Here is a 19,012-nt window from a genome sequence, read left to right as displayed (position 1 = left end):
TAAGCAATCCACTGAAATGAGGAACGAGAGATTTCACCTTGGGATTGGATCAGATTATCTATTAACAGAAAGAGGAGGAGTTTGTGGAAAATTAAATGACTCAAACTTCTCTTTGCAAATGTATGATAACTGAAAAGTGGTTAAACAGGTAACAAAGGAAATAAGAAAGTAGCTCATGTACCAGTCCAAAGAGGGAAAGGAAGGGAATGGGACACGTTTCCGTGGTTCTCTGGCAGACCATGGCTTAAACGAATGCTGCTCCTCCTCTGACGTGCTGCAGCAACTCTCAGCTTTTTACCATGCACGACACCTTGCGCCAAAGAGGGCGCAGGAAAAGAGATTGAGTCAATGGAAATTGAAAGTTTGTAAGCGCTATTCTTGAGAAAATGAGAGAAGGAGGGATTGAAAGCAGTAAGATTAATATCGTAGTAGGGGTGCATATTAACGAGGACATGCAGTAGGCGGATCGGGAAGTCTGAACCTTGCAAAAACGTCAGCCAGAGGGGAATGGGAGAGGGAGATGCAACGGGAAAATGAGGATAAAAAGGAGGCTGCGTTTTAGAGACCGCATGGCAAATGCCGCATGGCCTCTCTCTTTGTTCATCAATAAAGTCACTTTTACAGGACTCCTCCGTCTCCTGCGGGCACACAAACCTCTGGCCACGGGAATTTTCCCGCACAGCCCCGGGCACAGGGCAGACACCTCTGTGCCACCCACAGCAACCGGGACGAGCCAGCGCTGCTCCGGCACCGGCTCCTGCCGAGGCCCCAGCGGGAAGGAGACCGCGGGCAGCCGCTCCCGCAGCGCCCTCAGCCCAGCGCCAACACGGGCCGGCACCGGCACAACCAACCCGCCAGAGCCCCCTGCCGCCCCCTCGGCCCGCAGCGAGCCCCGAGCCCCCGCACAACCGAGCGCGGCTCCCACCTGCGCTGGGGCCGCCTCCGAGCTCCGCCGCCGCCTGTGGCTGAGGAATTCGATGGGATGTGTTGCCTTAACCTTTCTGACCACTCCCAGACCATCTATGCCATTGGCCTGGAAACACAAACAAAGTTCTCCGCAGCTCCCGGCACGCCTTTCCCAGCCTCGCGTGTTCGCTGCCTCCGGCTCAGCGGGAAGCCCTGGAGCCTCACTACCACTACCCCTAATTAGGAGCGTCTGTGCATGGCTTTAATTTCCCCCAAAATGGGAAAACTGCCCCAAACCCCAGGGGATGAGTGGACGGGAGAGATTTCTGGCAGAAAACTCCAAAACCTTAGAGCACGATAATGAGAAGTAAATGGAGACCCTTCAAACCAGCTTTCCACACGCCTCCCTCCTTCCAGCTGCACCTCCTACCCTGTCAGTGCAGGGTGTGAGAAACGGCGCTTGCTCTTTTAAAACTTTCAGCAATTTCTTAAACCTTAGAAAAATACAGAAAAAGACTGAATTAGGAGAAAAATCAGCGCTGGGAGCACAGGACTAAACCCCCACGTGCTCCCCTACAGAATGGATGTTCTGCCTTTTGTGCCCCTGGGCCCTCCCAAAGTCTTGTCGCTGAACTCCTTCTCTGCCATCCATTGCTGGAGACTCCTTTCTTACATCTGCACTGGAGGTCAGGTGTAGGAACAAGCCGGCCCTCCCCAAATGCCCCGACTGCCTGAGCCATGTTGTGACAACAATGCAAGGGGGAGGGGAAAGAGGACTATGGGAGGATATATTACAATAACATCATTATACATCCACAAAACTTATCTTAACATACACACACTGTTCATCCTTTAATTGTGAGAGCCAACCACCACATTGCTCATCTGTAACAACAGCGACTGCACTGGCCCCCCTAGATCAGAGGGGGATGGAGCCAGAGCCAGTCCCCCCGAATCGGTGAGGGCAGAGACTACCCCCTGCCCACCTGGGTATTGCATCAGCCTAATACATATTTACAAAAGGCTATACATATTCAAACACTTAAACAGAGTTTCTCCCCTGTCCTACCTTTTTCAAGCATGTGCAGTTTTCCCAGTCCTCATCGTTTGTTACTTTTCAATACATTCAACAGGTGTGAATTCCTTCACTGGTTAAATGTTAACATTACAACAACTCTTCACCAACATTCACAACACAACATTCGCATTAAAAGATCTCTAAACTTTAGGAAAACTTTTTACAAAAGGCAACCTTATGAAACACATAGTATTCACTCTAACAATTGCTAAAGCCGACAGTGTAATATATTTATCACAGTGATCTTGAGTTCAGAGCCGGGCTTGGGCTAGGGAGTGTGACTGGGGCTGCCATTGGGCTTAGGACTAAGAACGGTGTTGGCCTTAGGGCAGGAACTGGGGCTGAGTTTGGGAATTCAAGCTAAAGCTGGCATTGGAGTGTGGACTGGCACTCAAAGCTGCACTTAGTGCTTGAGACTGCCATTGGGATCGGGCTTAGAGTTGCTATTGGGGCTGGTTTTGGGCTTAGGGCTAAACGTGGCATTTGGTTTAGGGCTGAGCATTTGGTAGGGGCTGGAATTGGGGCTGGGCTTTGTGGTTAGGGCTTGGGTTTATATTAGAGCTGGAATTGGGGTTAAGGCTAAATGTGCCATTTGCCTAAGGCCTGGCCTTGAGATTGAGATGGCAGGAGCTGGGCCTGGGAACTGCTGCCTTTGGAGTTGCATCTCCTCCTCCCGTGGCCGCTGCTCAGAGCCCAGAAGTGCTCTGAGAACTTGAAGTTCTGGCAGCTGGGTTAGAGCCTACATGGGAGGAGGAGAAGGTTCACCAGAGCCCTTCTCCTGCCGTGCCAGCTCCAGGGCAAGGAGTGCAATGGAAGCCAGCCAATGTCCAAACCCCATCTGCTCTGCCAGTTCCTGTGGGAATGAGCTGCTGCAGAGGGGAAGATTTGGGTGGAAATGTGGTTCTCTAAGAAGGCCATAACTAAATGCTTGCATGGGGATTTTGGCTTCTGGAGCAGTGGGGTAGGGCTGTTGTTGGTTCCTACCCCTCCATCCCATGATGATGTAAGGGGTGAGGGATGCCATGTGTGCTGTGCACTGGCAGTGATCCTCAAGAAATCCTTCTAATCCTCTCCTTCGAGCTAGTCAAGCTCCTGGAAATGACAGGACAGAAAAAGAAAAAAAAAAGCTCAGCTTTGTGCCCTCCTGCCCTTGTGGGGTGAGGGACAGGAGGCAGAGGTCCAGCTTCGTCTCTCTCTGACCTTTCCTTTGAGACAACACTGTCTGCTCCCACCACAAAGGCACAGAGGGTGCTCTTTGCCCCCACCAGTGGGAAGTGGCTCTGCTGACCCCACTAAGAGTGCTGGAATATGAGTCTGTGAACTAAACAGTTGAATATTGCCTAGAGGGGGGTAGCAGGCAGTAGATGTGCCACCATTCTCTTTCCAGGACCCCACGGGGAGTACTTGAACTATCGACGATGAGAGAGAGACGGGGACACTGAATGGTGATCAAAATCCAATTTTTACTGAGCACTACATGTGCTTATATACCATTTACAGGAAGGCTGGTAATATTTTACTGCAATCACATAGACAAACCTTACATAGACAAACTCTCACACAGACAAACTTTACATTTGGACTTAGTAAAATCTTATTTCCCATAACCCAGACTTGATCCAGTCCTCTTGCAGTCAGATCTCTGTTTGCTCTTGCCAGGCATCCTCGTTGTCAGGCTGCATTTGCTGATTAAATCTGCAGTACTATCAGTCTCATTTGCATTACCCATATCCACATTTCCCCCGTTTCTTTTAACTAAAAATACACTCTTAAGCGATTTGTCGATTAAATCCTTAATACACTGTAAAATACAAGGAATAACTACTACAATGCACAATATGATGCCTAATACATACAAACCTATTTGAACTAAATTCCTGACCCAGCCAGTGAGTCCCCAGTGCCCTAAGAGCCAGTTCAGCCAGTCGTACCCATGATCTACCCGAAGTTTATTGACACCTTCTTTCAGGGCTTGAATGCTGGCATAGATGGTCTGGGAGTGGTCAGAAAGGTTAAGGCAACACATCCCATCGAATTCCTCAGCCACAGGCGGCGGCGGAGCTCGGAGGCGGCCCCAGCGCAGGTGGGAGCCGCGCTCGGTTGTGCGGGGGCTCGGGGCTCGCTGCGGGCCGAGGGGGCGGCAGGGGGCTCTGGCGGGTTGGTTGTGCCGGTGCCGGCCCGTGTTGGCGCTGGGCTGAGGGCGCTGCGGGAGCGGCTGCCCGCGGTCTCCTTCCCGCTGGGGCCTCGGCAGGAGCCGGTGCCGGAGCAGCGCTGGCTCGTCCCGGTTGCTGTGGGTGGCACAGAGGTGTCTGCCCTGTGCCCGGGGCTGTGCGGGAAAATTCCCGTGCCCAGAGGTTTGTGTGCCCGCAGGAGACAGAGGAGTCCTGTAAAAGTGACTTTATTGATGGACAAAGAGAGAGGCCATGCGGCATTTGCCATGCGGTCTCTAAAGCGCCGCCTCCTTTTTATCCTCATTTTCCCGTTGCATCTCCCTGTCCCTTTCCCGACTGGCTGAGATACTTGGAAGGTTCAGACTTCCCGATCCGCCTACTGCATGTCTTCGTTAATATGCACCCCCACTACGATATTAATCTTACTGCTTTCAGTCCTTCCTTTTCTCATATTCTCAAGAATTGCCTTTACAGACTTTTAATTTCCATTGACTCAATTTCTTTTCCTGTGTCCTCTTTGGAGCAAGGGGTCGTGCATGGTAAAAAGCTGAGAGTTGCTGCAGCACGTCAGAGGAGGAGCAGCATTCGTTTAAGCCATGGTCTGCCAGGGAACCACGAAAACGTGTCCCATTCCCATCCTTTCTCCGGAATACGAGATATTTTCATATTTCCTTTGCTATCTGTTTAACCACTTTTCGGTTATCATCTGTTTGCAAACCGCCGTTTGCATCATTTAATTTTCCACAAACTCCTCCTTCTTCTGTAAGTAGATAATCTGATCCCATCCCATGGTGAAATGTCTCGTTCCTCATTTCAGCGGCTTGGTCAGCAGGAAGGTCAGGAGCTGGAGCTGTCTGCTTGGTTATTATTTCAAGGATACTTTTTAACCTAATTATGCCACTCAAATTATGGATGGGTTTTCTGTGTCCTGATATGAATTCGTTAGGGATCCCAGGGGCTGGTCCATGGTGTTGTAGCATTTGTTCTGGTGGCCGTTCATCTTTTTCCCTTTTTTGGGTGCTCCCTCCATCCAGGGCTGCATCAATTGAACACTTTTATCTTATGAAATGATAAAATGTTTGGATTCCCAACTCATTTCTCTGGACTAGCAAAAACACCTCATTGCTTTGGGGAGAGGGATGATTCCCCCCATACACACTTTTTTTCATGAAATTTGCTCAATATTCTCCGTTTGCTGTTTCCCTTTGCAGCTTAACCAGTTTCTGTTGCAGTCAGATATCCTCACTATGGGCTCTGCCTTTAGTTGTGCAAATTCCATCTGTGCAAGCAGGCAGAGCTGGGGGTGAGGGGCAGATGGACTCAGGGAAATTCCTCCCCCTGGCAAGAAGGCCCTTGGGCATTGTCCACACTTTTCCAGAGCAATGTTAATTTGCATTTCTAAATCTCCTCTCCTGGCTGCCTGGAACTAGGATTTTCTTCCAGAGCAGCCTTTAGGTGATTCACACGTCCACCCTCACAATCTGCTTTATTTTTCTTTTTTATTTTTTTTAACGAATTTTTATTAACAGTTTATGCATTAAAGCCTCACCATTAATATTCTTCTAGGTTTGCAAAATGCAACTTAAAGGTGAGCTTCTAAAGATCCATTCTGAAATTCTGCCGTCATTAAGAGCCACCACAAATATATAGAAAAATATTCCAATGCAATCAAGTCTTTTCTGCCTCTTCTCCTAGGAGTAAAAATTGCTTGTCACACCCCTGGCCCAAACCTAACTGACAATCTAAAAGTAGGATTAATGTGAAAAGTTTTTCTCATGGTGTAATCTTGTCACTGAAACTGCAGGGACAATAAAAAACTCTCCAGCAATATCTTCAGTGTTAGAGAGTTAAGGCATTTCTTGATTCTGGTCAGGATGTGCAACAGAAATCATTTCATCCACACATAGCCCGGGTGTGCAGAGAAAATCATTCCATGAGATGTAAATTTTATTAGATTTTTCCTGTAATTTTACAGTCTGAACCCATTGAAATCCATTGGTTTAGTGTTTATTGCTTCCCGGTTGTGTAGTTTTTAGTGTTTGGTTTCCTATTGCACTCAGATTTCTCCTCTTCTGATGTTAATTAGATCAGCATTCCTGGATTTCCTTCTCAGCCTTTTCCAGACCAGCTGTCTCCATCTATGCCGGGGCAGTGTCTGGGGTGGGTGTTCCTTGATGTTTGCTGATGTTTCCTTGATGTTTTGTTGAATGTTGTTATCTTTGTGGGAATCTTTTGGGCTATTCCCAGTCTGTTGAGATGTTAAACTCATCTCTGTTGAGTGGTGCAACATCCCTTAAAAAAAACCTTTTAAAATTTCTTTCCTGAGAGAAAGGCAAACAGAGCCTGACTAGTAAAATGAAATGTGAAAAAAATTTAAATTTGGTATATTTTCCAACAGTGGAATCGCAGGCAGCCCAGTGTGTGAGTGTAATTGAGAGGCAGAGTCCTGGGTGGATGCTGTGAACAGCAAAGTGCCAAGGCAGGCTCTGTGCCAGCCCAGCTTCCTGTGGCAGAGATTTCACAAGAGACAGGATTCTGGCCACAGACTGCTTGAAATATACATCCCTTATCTCCAGCCCGCACTAGGTGGAGAATTCCCAGGGTAAGGAATTGCAAAGATCAATTCCAAGGGAGAGAATTGAATATCTGCCCTGGCTCTGGCCAAAGGTTATAATGGCCGGATGCTTGGCCTTCAGCCAAGGGCACACACTGACTCAGAAAACACTTCCTAAATGCAGCAACATGTTGCATATTCATAGACCTTCATGCATTATTCTGAATCATTCCCCTCCAACCTGTAAATCACTATTTTTGCCTTCCCTGGAGTTCTGGTGTCCCATAATCCAAGAATGTGAAGAATTTCCTGATTATCTTTTTTACCATTCTCTGAGTTATTTATATGAACAAAAGCTTTTTACAACAAAATGTTGTACTTCAAAAAAATATATTTTCCACTACTATTTCTAAGTTCTGTTAATCGCAGAGCTAAAATAAACTGTGTTCATACAGAAAAGTTTTCCAACATATAGCATCCATTGTAATATTTGCAAAAACTCAATAATATAATATATACTTATAACACACCTAGGATTCAATTTTTTTTCTGAGTATGGAAGAGCCATAGCTGTGGCACCAATCATTTTGTTACATTTCATTTTCATTTTATTTGTTGCTTTTCTTCTGTCCATACCACCACATTGAGGCTATTGGGGTTCAGAAAGTCATACAATGTTATGGGTAGAACAGAGAATTCTCAATTCAGGTCCTGCAATTTCCTATTAATGCTCACAATTCTTACACCTCCTTTTCAGTCCTGGATTACTTCTGAGATTATCCAGACCCTCTCTGGGTCAATACACCACAAACCTTCAGACAAAATATGTCTAACTATTTTCTCCAGCATTTGCTCTTATATTTCAAATACTCAAAGATGCTTTTTAGCCTGAACATTCAGCCATTTCACAGAGGCTTCTTCTACCACTTCTTGTCCTCCTGATTGCAGCAAGTCATCCACATCCTGCATTAACCCAATCCCTGCGTGTGGGGTAAATTCTTGTGATATTTTCTGCAAGGCTTGCCCCAATAAGGCTGGTGCTTCCGTGCATCCCTGCAGAAGGACCGTCCATGTCTTTCTCATTTTTCTTTCTACCTCTTGTTCCCACTCAGAGGCAAAATCCAGTTTACCATCCTGTGTAAGTGGGCATCCCCAGAAAGCATCTTTGCCATCAAGGACTGAATGGTGTCAGTGTGAGGAGGGCACCTGGTTGAAGATGGTGTAAGGATGTGAGAGCCCCTGGGTGCTGGGGCCCCCTTGGGCCCTGGGGTTCATCCCTCAGGGGCTGTAGAAACTCTGCCATGGCCTTTGCCTTCCCCTTGGCCTTTTCCTCATCCCTTCTTGCATTCCCCTGCTGTGCCTTTGTGACCAAGTGCTCCAGGGGCTTCTTCTGCCCCTCCTGCAGCCCCCTCAGTGCCTGGGGGTGCTCATCCTCTGACAGCTGCTGAGCTTTCTGCTAAATCATTCCTTTCTGCACTGACCCAAGGAAAATGCTTAAAAGCTCATCTGGATGCTTGCCCGTCCAATTCCCATTTCCCAGCTGTTCCTTTGTCCTGCTGCTCCTTGTGCTGTGGCTGCCGTGGCCAGCCCGTATACCAGAGCCGGTGCCTGTCCTGCCGCAGTGTCCAAACGCGGCCCCCCCGGCGGGCAGGGCCGGCAGCTCCACGGGGCCGGGCAGCGGCCGGGGCGTCCCGCAGCCTCCTGGGGGCCGGGGGCCACTGCCGGGCCTGCAATTGCCGGGGGGTGCTGGGCTCAGGCAGCGCCCGGCGCTGAGCCCCGGCTGCCCCACAGCCCCGGCCCGGCCCCGCAGCTCCCCACAGGCCCCCAGCCCGTGCTCCCGGTGCCGCCCCTCTGCGCCCGCTCCTGCCGCTGCCAGCACAGAGAAACCCCCTGCAATCCTGACCTCCTTGTGTGCCTGTCCTGGCAACCGGGGATACAAAGGATCTGCAGCAGCTGGCAACTCTTGAGGATGAGAGCCTGCTGAAAAACATCCCCATCCTCAGTATTTTTCTCTTCCTTCTCTCTTCCATCATACTTTTTCTTCCCACATACATTGCTCCTGCTGCTTCTTGCCTGAACCATATTCCTGCACGCTCTCCTTCACCCAATCCCTTCTCAGCACACCAACAGCATCCATCCCCTGTTGTCTAAATCCCTTCTCGACTTCCCTTATTGCCCCCCTGGGTGTCCATGTCCTTGATTACCTCTGGGAGAATGTGCAAACTCCCTCCACATGCTGCCAAGGGACCCTTCAGAGATATTTTGGGATCATCATCCCTTTGGCCCGGAGCCCTTCCTGGCTTTCCCTTTCTACCATCCACGGGTGCCCTGCCGTGTTTAGTCCCCGAAGATGCCACTGTAGTCACTGCTGAGATTTTCAGTGCTCTCTGGCTGCCGACTCTTCCCAGCCCCCTGATCTGTCACTCGTCTGTCTCCTGGCCCCAGCGCCCCCCGGCAGGGGAATTTGGGGAGGTGGGAGGGGGGGAGCGCCAAGGCCGGGCCCCCCCGCGCTGTGGTGGCGGCAGCGGCTGCAGTGGGGAGCGAGTGCGGGCGGGAGCGGCCGAGAGCCCAGCGCTGCCCCAGCTCCATCGCTGCCCCTGCGCTGGGATGCTGTGGGTTTGGGGGGAAGAGGGAGCCGGCAGTGGGTGCTGGGCCTGGGGGCAGCAGGAGAAGGGAAGGAGAAGCAGAGTTGAAGAACCAAATGGTCAAACGATGCCCGAGGGAGGAGAAGGTGGGATTGTGCAGGAGGTCGAAGAAGAATAGGAGGGAGAGGAATGTGAGGAAGAGCAGGTTCACAGGAGGAGAAGTTGAAACGGGAAGCAGCACAAGATTCCAAACCTCCCTGTATCTACAGCGTCCCTCCAGTCCCAGGGCATTGCCCCCCACCCCACACACGCATTCAGCAGGTGACCGGAGAGGAGGATCCACGATTTTCAGAGGGGTGAACTTTGGTGTTTCTGAGCTTTTTTGGCCTAAAAGTTGATTCTTTGTTTTTTTTGCTGTGCCTGAATCCTTATATTTTGCAGTGAGTTTTGGCTGAGTCTTGATGTTTGGAGAGTTTTTGATCTTTGTCATGATGTTTGGAGATTTTGTGCTGAATCTTGATGTTTTGGAGGTTCTTACAGACACAAGATGCACAGTGACTTCGTGATTTGCACTTTGGAAAGGAGGAACTCCCAGTCCTAGGAGCTGTTTTCTCTTGTTCTCTCTCCAAACCAGGATTTTTCATTCCCAAGGCATTGGCAGATGGAGGACGAGGAAAAGCCCCGGAGATCCCTCAGGAGGAGGGGCTGCAAACCCAGCCCAGGGAGCTGTGAGGAGGAAAGACCCTCCCTGAGCCAGGAAGGCGGCTGGAGATCCAGGCAGAGCTCAGAGCTGGTGGAGAAGCCTCCTGGAGGGGAGAAGCCCCACAAGTGCTTGGAATGTGGGAAGGGTTTCAGGTGGAGCTCCCACCTGATCCGGCACCAGAGGATCCACACTGGGGAACGGCCCTATGAGTGTGGGAAATGCAGGAAGAGCTTCAGGACTATTTCTCATCTGATGCAGCACCAGGTGATCCACACAGGGGAACGGCCCTACACCTGCTTGGAATGTGGGAAGAGCTTTGGGTGGAGTTCCAGTCTGAGACAACACCAGCGCATCCACACTGGGGAGAGGCCCTACGAGTGTCCCCAGTGTGGGAAGAGGTTTCAGACCAGCTCCAATCTCCTTCTACATGAGCGGATTCACACAGAGGAGAGGCCCTTCCGCTGCCCCGACTGCGGGAAGGGATTCAGACGCAACTCCCACCTCATCAGCCACCGGCGCATCCACACTGGGGAGAGGCCCTACGAGTGTCCTGAGTGTGGGAAGAGCTTCTCACAGAGCTCTCACTTGACCTGACACCAACGTAGGCACCACTAAGGGAAGCCCTGTGAGTGCCCCGAGTGTGGGAAGAGCTTCGTGCTGTGCTCCAGCTCCATCCCCCATGGCAGGATCGGTGTTGGATGATCCCCAGTGACCCCCGTTGGGCAGAGCCCTGGTGATCCGTGGTCCTGGTGATCCGTGTTGGGAAGACACCTGGCTGGGGGGCTCTGCATCATCCTGTCTCCCTGTGGGCACCTGGATGAATGCTGGGGCAGGAACGTCCATTGGGACCCAAACTGACATTGGGAACTCCTTAGGGAGAGTGGATTTGTTGACTTTTAACCCCAGAAAATCTTCTGTGTTCAATCCTATCTTCTGGTGGTGCCCTGCTGGGCAGGGTGGAGGAAGAACCCCCGGCCCGTGGCTGGAATTGAGTGCAGCGGGTGCTGGAGAACAGCCATGAAACCAGAAACTCATCACGGCTCCTCTGACTAAACCCTACAGTCCTCACCCAGCCCCCAGCGTGGCCTTGAAAGACTCTTTATCCTAAATAACTCCGACTGCCCCACCTGGGAAAAATCACAAAACCCTCTGCTGCCTGGGCAAGGTATTAACTCTTTCAATGCCCAGAATAAAACTTTACAGATACTTTATTTTCGCTCCTAAATTGAAAAAAACAACAACAACAACAAAGACAAAATAGTAATACACACAGAAACAATATAAAAACACCAAAATAAAACAAAAAGAAAAGTCAAATCCTAAATAAAGAAAGGAGAAAAGTCATGAACGAAAATTTCTCTTTTTTTAAACTATGGACAAAATACTTTTGTTTCCCTATAACACATACAAATATTATGAAGTGAATATGACTGTTTGTTGGAGGTTGGGTGTTCCCCTTTTTCTCTCTGTGGAATTTTCCCCATTGTTATGCTAAGAAGCTGTGGCTACCCCTGGCTCAGCCGGCTGGTTTTCCCTCGAGGGGAGGGGGAGGGAAGAGGGGGAAACACCGCGATGTGCAGGCAGCAGGTAAAGGAGAGGTTTGGGAGTCGCTCTCTCTCTCTCGCTCGTGGAGTCGGAGGAAAGACGCCGGTGCTGCTGCCGCCACCCCCTCGCCATCCCAGCGCCGGGAGCCGCGTTCTCTGCTGTGGGACACCGCACTGCTCCCTTTCCCGCTTTCGGTCTCCCAGCTCCGGACACCCTGCTGGGCACCGTGACCGACACGGTGAGCAGAGAAGTCTCTGCCCATCCCTCTCCCACCGGGGACGAGGCCGCAGCCATTGCCCCGGTCCTCCCGCAGCTGCGGGGACGGGACCTGCCCACAGCCCCGGTAACTGCAGGGCAAGGAGAGGGTGTCTGCGGCCAAAAAAGGACTAGAACTGAGTTATTGTTCTGTTGGCTGTTAATTTCATAGCTGTTGGTTTTGTTTGTCTTGTTAGATATATTAGTGAAGAACTGTTATTCCTACCCCCATATCTTTACCTGAGAGCCCCTTGATTTCAAAATTATAGTAAAGTGAAGGGAGGGGGGTTTATGCTCTCCATTTCAAAGAGAGGCTGCTGTCTCTTTTGGCAAATACCTGTCTTCCAAACCAAGACAGATTTGGGCCTGAGGGCATTGAGAGGAGGGTGAAAAAGGAATAACAGTTCTCTTGAGTTACCTAAGTTTTGTGGTAGGTGACACCATGCTGTCCAGCTTACCCTGGTTTGGGCTCCATGTGGTCACTGCTATATCTCTCCCATTTGCAAGCCCTTTTTTGAACATGGGTCTTATCACTGAGGTTCCTGTGGCTATTATCCAGTTCATTCTGTGGGTTGATCAGCAGAGAAATTCATGGATTTTTAACTTTCTCTGGAAGACAGCCACATGGATTCAGAGCTATTGCACTCTGAGTGTGTAGTTTTGGGGTTTGCTTCAATAATGGTACTTACTGTGAAGAAGTGTCAGCAGGGAAAATGTACTCCCAACCCATCACCCAGTTTTTTAAGTCCTCTCCACCAGATTTGAAGGAGTTCAGATCCACTCTAAATGCTCATGATATCATACAGTGGTTGGTGTTGCTGATATGCCTGTTCTATTTAACATTCAGAGATAAGGGGATATTGGCTTGGATAACAACCCTGATACCTACCCCAGGAAATCGAGCTGCTGCCCCAGAGCCTGACCCTGCCCCACAGCCCACTTCAGAAATGAAACACCCAGAGTGGGTAGGGGAAAGAGATGACCCAGATGCTGAAGGAGTACCTTTCCCCAGCTGGTGAGAAACTCCCCCTGCCTTCAAGAGGGAGAGTCTGATGGTGCAGCAGTGGAACCCACAGACATTACATCTGTCCAGGTTCCAGCTGAACTGCAAGGGCACTGGCAGCCAGCAATAGTCACCCCTGTAGAAACTAGAAATTCTAAGATGAAAACAAGGCACCTAGATAATAAGGTTAAGAAAGGAGGGTCCTCACAACCAGCAGGGGAGCCAGAGGTTGAGATCATCACCAAGTCCCTGTCGTACAAAAGTCTCCATACTCTGCAAAAAGACATTGAGTGACAAGGCCGTGAGGCTTTTACCACGTGATTACTTTGGGTCTGGGACCTTATGGGTCCAGGTGTGCAACTGGATGGTCCTGAGGCAAGAAATTTGGGACTCTTGACCCAGGACTCAGGTGTGGACCAGGTATTTGTAAGGGAGCCAGGGCCCCTTTCACTCTGGGAGTGTCTTTTAATGAGTGTGAGAGAGAGGTTTGTCCACAGAGAGAGAATGCAGGAGCACCATCATAGAATGTGCTGGAAGACCCTTGAGGAAGGGATCCAAGAGCTGAGGGAAGTGGCAGTGCTGGAGGTGCTCTTTGGGAGGGATGGACAGCATGACAATGACCCTGACAAGGTCAGGTGCACAGGGCAGATGTTGTGGAATCTGACAGACCTGGGGCCATCTCAATACACCACCTTCATTGCAACAATTAATGCTGATAATAACAGAGACAGTGGGTTCTGTTGCCAACAAGCAACAATCTTAGAAATTTTGAGAGTATGATCAATGGCCCAGTGCAGGCTCATGTCTCTGCTGTAATTGTCAGCCTCCAAGAGGAGATGAGGGAGATGAGGGAGGAGGGGAGGAGGAACAGTTCCCAAGCAGCACCAGTGCGAGTCACAGACCCCAAAGTTAGAGTACACTCTGAGTATTTTATTGATAACTTACATCTCGCACTTCATGACAGTAAATTGTGTTAATCAGACTCTGTCATATCACGAGTTCCTGGAACACATTTTCAAGCCCTTCCAGCTGTTTCTGTCTTGCATCTCAAAATTTGCAGGTGTTTTGCAAAGACAGCCCTTTAAAAAGGACTTGTTACGTGCATTAACATCCAAGGGGCTGCTTTCAAAGACAGACAAAAAACCCATGATCAAACAGCAACCAACATATTAAAAACAAGTACTTTATTGTTAGCTCTTGCTTTTAATATTTTCCAAGCTGGCCTCCTCTTCCACTGCAGTGTTTTTCTTTGGACAGAAAAACACCTTTGCCAGAGGATGTGACTTAACAAGGCAAACAGAACTTACACACAATGGATATATTAAAGCTAAACATGCAGAGTCAAATTTCACAATCATCATAGTTTATTTTCTGTTTATTTTGTTTTCAGAAGGGTGGGAACTGTATCTCAGATCCCCCTGGCTAGTTTGGTGCCATAGCCACTGATTACCTGTCCTTTCTAATTATCTGTCCTTTCTGTAGTTCCTCTGGCCATTTGTCGCTCTTTGATCGTTGCCTCCTTCACCTGATTTTTATATTTTTCTGGATTTATGGGGGTTTTTATATGGGTTTTGATTTTTTTCTTGCTGGTTGTTTTGTTTGCCTGTTTTGTTGGGTCACACTTTCCATTTTGTTATTTGGCTGGGGTTTTTTCCAGTTACCAGTAGGAATCAGCTTGTGATTTGGATTGTCAAGTTTTGAAGACAGGTGTTGCACATAAAGGTTGTTTTTGTTTTTAAAGTCATCTCACACACAGCTCTGCAAGCCCCTGTGACTTTGAGGACTGTGGGCTCTCAGACAGCAAATTGTGCATGAATAGGAAACTTCTAGTTCCGATCTGCATTACACACAGCAAAATGTAAACTGTTTGGAATGGAATCAATTCTAACCTTTTTTTTTTTTCTGCCATGCCATAAATTGTGTCAGATTCATCAATGAACTCGGTTCTTCCAGGATGGAGTGTGCAGGGATAATCCCTTAGCTCCTGTGTGGAGCTGGTGTGCACCAGGCCAGACACAGCACTGTCACCCATAGCCAGCCTCTGTCTGCACAGAGAGCAGGGAGCTGCAGCTCTGAGGAACTCAGGGCTTGGTGAGCAAACACACCAAACCCCTCATTTAGATCAGTTACTTTACTGGACTATTTGTTGCTATGTATTTAGTATATATTTATTTATAGTATATGCTGCTGGTATATTTTTATATCCCCACCCAAAGCTGAAAAAAAAAGAACCCTGGCAGTTTGCTTTAGCTGTGAAGTCAAGAGACTCATTTCAACAGGTTCCAGCTTTGCTCCTTGTTTGAATTCAAAGCAAGCAAAAACCTCTTCTGTTGGTCACATCAAACCAGCATAAGTCTGTGAAAGACAGAAGAGTGTAAAAATTAGTTCATTTTCTAGTACTTACAGTCTTCTAATTCAACCTTGGGATAATTATGCCATAATTCACTAGATCAAATAACTGGTAAAAGCAATAGAAAAGAAATTTTTTTAAAGCTAGGTTTAAAAAAAGTGGATTAATTTCATAAACAAAACCATGTAGTAAAAATACAGTAATTTAAACTTCTCAAAGCCCTTTGATAATGGAGCCCTGCACCCCAGTCATGTGCAGTGCAGCCTCAGCTGTCCCTTTGAGCCCAGAGCTGCCAAGGATCAGGGCTGGGATAAGTCTTCACCCAAAAGTGAATCCAAAATCAGTCGAGAACAGGGCTCACACACAGAGCAAAGTCTCAAGACCAAAGCCAAACCTCCATCGGGTTGGATTTGTTTAAACACTGAATTGTAGAAAATTTGCTCATCCTGTAACATCATTATTACCATGAAACTTTACATGAGCTGCTAAATAACCACATTCCCATCCTGAAATGCATTCCCAAATATTGTTGTGAACTTGCTCTGCCTCTGCCGCTGCTCCTGGGGCTGCTCTTGGCCACGCAGCCTCAGTGGGAGCCAGCACTGGCTGCAGCCCCAGCGGGCTCCCCAGGACAAGGCCCAGCAATTAAGAGGCCAATTAAAGCACTGGGCAGCAGCAGAACCCTTATCAGAGTTATTGGGACAACAGGGACTTGCCACAGCTCCACAGCAGCATGACCATGAGCCAGGCTACCAATGCAATGAGCAGAGTTTTAATAAAACTGCGGAGAAAAATCAGCAACTTACCGTCCTATCTGATAGAGCTTCCGAATGCCAAAATAGCAGCAGAGCAGGACAAGTGGCACAGTGAACATTGTCACTACTGTGCCGATCATGCAGGACCAGCGCACATCCTGGGGGCAGACAATTCTTGGAAGGCGCGCTGGATCCTGAGCATCTATTCCTGTTTCAGGGATAACATCTGTGGGAGCAATGGGGAGCGTGAGCCCGTGCTGTGCTCCACTGCTGAGCTGGCAGCTCGCTGCATAGGGCCAGGACGTTCTCTGTTTGCCCCAGAGCTGGGGCCTGCAGGCACCTTGGCACCCCTTGGCACAGGCTGTGCCACCCAACAAAGCCCAGGAGGCCGGGAGGAGAGCCCGGGGCCAGCGCAGCTGCTTGGGCAGTCGCTGCTTCCAGGGAGCCGCGCCCAACCCATCCCTGAGCAGCCACTGCCAGCCCCGACCCTCCCTGCCCCGTGACAGCTCCCCCAGCCCAAGGGGACAGAGCCAGGCCCTGTCAGGACACACTGGAGCCCTGCTCTCCCCCTCTGCCCTTTCCCCACCATGGTCACCCCTTGCAGCCCCTCCCAGGTTTCGGGCGGTGTCTCCCACGGAGGGATCCCAGCAGGATTGCTCAGCTTGGCTGAGCCTGGCACAGCAATCACCTTCTGTGGCTCTGCCTGGCATCTCCTCCCTTTGTGTACCAGGGGGTGGCACGGAGCCATTGCTTCCTCCAGGAAGCGCTGCCTTCACCAAGGCCTTTTGGTCCACCTCTGGAGAAAGGAAGAGGCGCAGCTGGATCAGATGGAACCGTTCCCCATTGGGGAGGGGGCATCTTCAGTAAGTAATATTTGTCCAAGACATGGATAAGGATCAGGAAAAGGCCCAGGCTCTTGGGGTTGCCACGGGGCCCTCCCTCCTCCAAACAGCCACCCCTCCTGATCTACCCTGAGACCAGGAAATTTCAGGGATCTCAGGATGTGCATGGCCTGTGGGGCACTTTGGGCTCCCTGTCAGATGATGCCAAATGCCTTCCTGCAGAGGCTGGGGAGAAGCTGCAGCCAGGCCAGGCTGGGAAACAGCCCTGTAGGCTGTGACAGCAGCAGTGGGACAGCGAGGCTGCCATGGATCCCTTCCTGCTGTGCCGGGCACGGCGTGTCCAGATGTGCAGAGAAAGCCCCCGGCTGCTGAGTGTCAGGAGAAGGCTGAGGGAAATGCACCCACCACGGCGTCTCTGCAGATCACTCAGCATCTGGTCCAGCAGTTTGGCTGCCTCCAGGGATTTCTTGTTTCCTGTTTCTTGGGCCTTGCCTGTTGGTGGATCTTAGAGCAAGTAATTCAACTTCATGTAGATGGATTCCACAAAAGCAGTGCTCAGCTTGTGGGGTCAGCAGGTACACACTACTCACTCCTGCTATGGGAATTGGATTTGGACACAGCATCCAGCCCTGGAGCTTGAAAAGTGCTCCCTGCAGACACACCTGTAACTCAACAGCCACACAAGCTTCTGTCACCTGGTTCCTGTCAGGTTGTCAATGATTGTGCTGTGAGGGGAAGTTAAGAACTTACCTGCAGAAGCTCCCAAGAGTTCGAAATCATCTTCCACCCAACTTCCTTGAGAAGCCTTCCCAGGAACCTCACCTAGAAGGGAGCACAGATCAGAAGCATTTCCATGGTGTGCTGGGATCCCCTTCTACCTTAGGGAACTGGGCAGTGCAAAGAAGGGAAATGCACCCACCACGGTGTCTCTCCAGATCACTTAGCATCTGGTCCAGATGTTTGGCTGCCTTCAGAGATTTCTGGTCTCCTGTGTCTTGGCTCTTGGCTTTTGGAAGACCTTAGAGCAAAACAGTTGCACTTCAAGTGTATGCATAGGGTGAGGCTGTGGGAACCAGATGTGAATGGACATGGCCAAAGCTGCAGAGGGGCCTGGGGGGCTCTGGGCTGGCTCTGGTCACTCTGCACACTCTCTCCATGCCCTGTTCAACATCCCTGGAGGGGAAACCAGAACAGCCCAGGGCCCCTGCAGGGTCTCTCCCTCCCACAGAGGAAAACCTCCCTAAAGCCCTATGGAAAACCATCCCCAACGCTCCCTGGGGAGAAGGGAGCGCTGTCCCAGGAAAGGGGAGCCAGGCCCCCAGCTCACCTGCTCCCTGTGCTCTCCACGGAGCTGCCTGGGCAGCCCTGGCAGGCAGGGCCAGTGCCAGGAGGAGCAGGAGGAAGAGGCGCAGAGCAAGGGCCATGGTGCCTTGCCCTGTGCCAGTCCCGCAGCTCTTGCTGCCCCCGCTGTCCTGACACCGCTGTCCCAATGTCAGCACCACTGCCGCCGCCGCCGCTGCTGCCGCAGCAGTTGTGCTCAAGGCCTGACTGCTCGGTGCCTGTGGTGCTGTGCAACCACGGGGCTCTGGCACCTCTGGGACCTCACAGCCTTCTGTGACCTCAGCCTGCTGTGACCCCAGAGCCTGCTGTGACCTCATGGCCTTAGCTGTGCCCCCAAAGTGTACTCCCATCTGCACGAATGGATTGCCCTGATTGTAAATGTTTTGCTCCATCAAAGGCCATTGCTTAGCAAAACCTTTGTTTTGCCTGCTGACACTGCTGGTCAGGCTGTGTCTCTGGAGATGCTCTCAATGGTTTCCCTCTTTACCTGGCGTCCCATTGGAGGAGGTCCAAGCCCAGATGTGTCCTGAGAGGGCCTGACTCTGTCCCCTTGAGCTGGGGGAGCTGTCACGGGGCAGGGAGGGTCGGGGCTGGCAGTGGCTGCTCAGGGATGGGTTGGGTCCAGGTCCTGGAAGGAGCGACTCCCAAGCAGCTGCGCTGGCCCCGGGCTCTCCTCCCGGCCTCCTGGGCTTTGCTGTGTAGGCACACATATTGAGAAAGCAAGAAAATTACAGCCTGAAAAATATTCCAGGCTGGAGCTTCTCAGCTCTGTTCCCAGCTGATAAGCTGGTCCAGCTGTAGGCTAGGGAGAATTTCTCTCAGGGTGATAACTCGTTCAAAATGTAAAGGAATTAATAACACAGATAGAACACCTGTTGTGGTGTGTGACCAGGCCCTGGGAATGGGGTGTCTTCTCTCTGAACC

The sequence above is a fragment of the Sturnus vulgaris genome, unplaced genomic scaffold (genome assembly GCF_052056855.1).
Source record: "Sturnus vulgaris isolate bStuVul1 unplaced genomic scaffold, bStuVul1.hap1 Scaffold_195, whole genome shotgun sequence".
NCBI lineage: Eukaryota > Metazoa > Chordata > Aves > Passeriformes > Sturnidae > Sturnus > Sturnus vulgaris.
Note: the sequence above shows the minus strand (reverse complement) of the source record.